This window comes from Chaetura pelagica, unplaced genomic scaffold (genome assembly GCF_000747805.2).
Source record: "Chaetura pelagica isolate M959 unplaced genomic scaffold, ChaPel_1.0 scaffold86, whole genome shotgun sequence".
Lineage (NCBI taxonomy): Eukaryota > Metazoa > Chordata > Aves > Apodiformes > Apodidae > Chaetura > Chaetura pelagica.
The window spans coordinates 107592-108518 of NW_009953612.1; positions in this window are offsets into that span (position 1 = coordinate 107592).

The window sequence follows — 927 nt, forward strand, 5'->3', positions numbered from 1 at the left end:
GCAGGAAACCTCATTCCTTGGGAGGAGAGAGCCCCCAGGTCCATGCCAGGGCTCAGTGTGCAGGAGAGAGCAGCAGCAGCTGGTGGGGTGAGTTCCTTCCCTGTGCCATGGTCCCTGCTCTCTGAAGGGGTTCCTCTGGGCTGCCTCCCACCAGGCTTTCTGCAGAGCAGACAGCTGGTGCTGCCCCATCCTCCCCCATGGCTCCCTGCTCACCCTGCTGGGTGCAGGGAGCAGGAGCCTGGATGTCCTGCCACCAGGGTCCTCCCTGGAGAGCTGGGGGTGTCAGGGTTAAGAGTGAAGTGTGAGCTTGGGGGAGGCCAGGAGATGTGAGATGAACAGGAAGGTGGGGAGATGCTTGGCTTGATGATGTGCTCAAGAGTTGGGGGATTCAGCCTGGAGAAGTGAAGGCTCCAGGGAGACCTTAGAGCAGCTTCCAGTGCCTGAAGGGGCTCCAGGAAAGCTGGGGCTTGGGACAAGGGCAGGAAGTGAAAGAACAAAGGGTGATGGATTAAAACTGGAAAAGGGAGAGTTAGGTTGGACATGAGGAGGAAATTCTTCACCATGAAGGTGGTGAGAGCCTGGCCCAGGTTGCCCAGGGAAGCTGTGGCTGCCCCATCCCTGGCAGTGTTGAAGGGCAGGTTGGATGGGGCTTGGAGCAGCCTGGGCTGGTGGGAGGTGTCCCTGCCCATGCAGGAGGGTGAGAACTGAATAATTTTAAAGGTCCCTTCCAACCCAAACCATTCTATGATTAAGATGAACTTACCCCATTCAGCTGTGCCAGTGGTGGATGCTTTTGCAGAAGGTGAAGCAGATGAAACATGTCAGACACTTGGTTTTTATTGATCCAGTCATCCATGGATTCATTCAGTCATCAGGAAAACAGAACATTTACAAATAAATATCCATCTTCTCTGTTCCAAAGCCCTT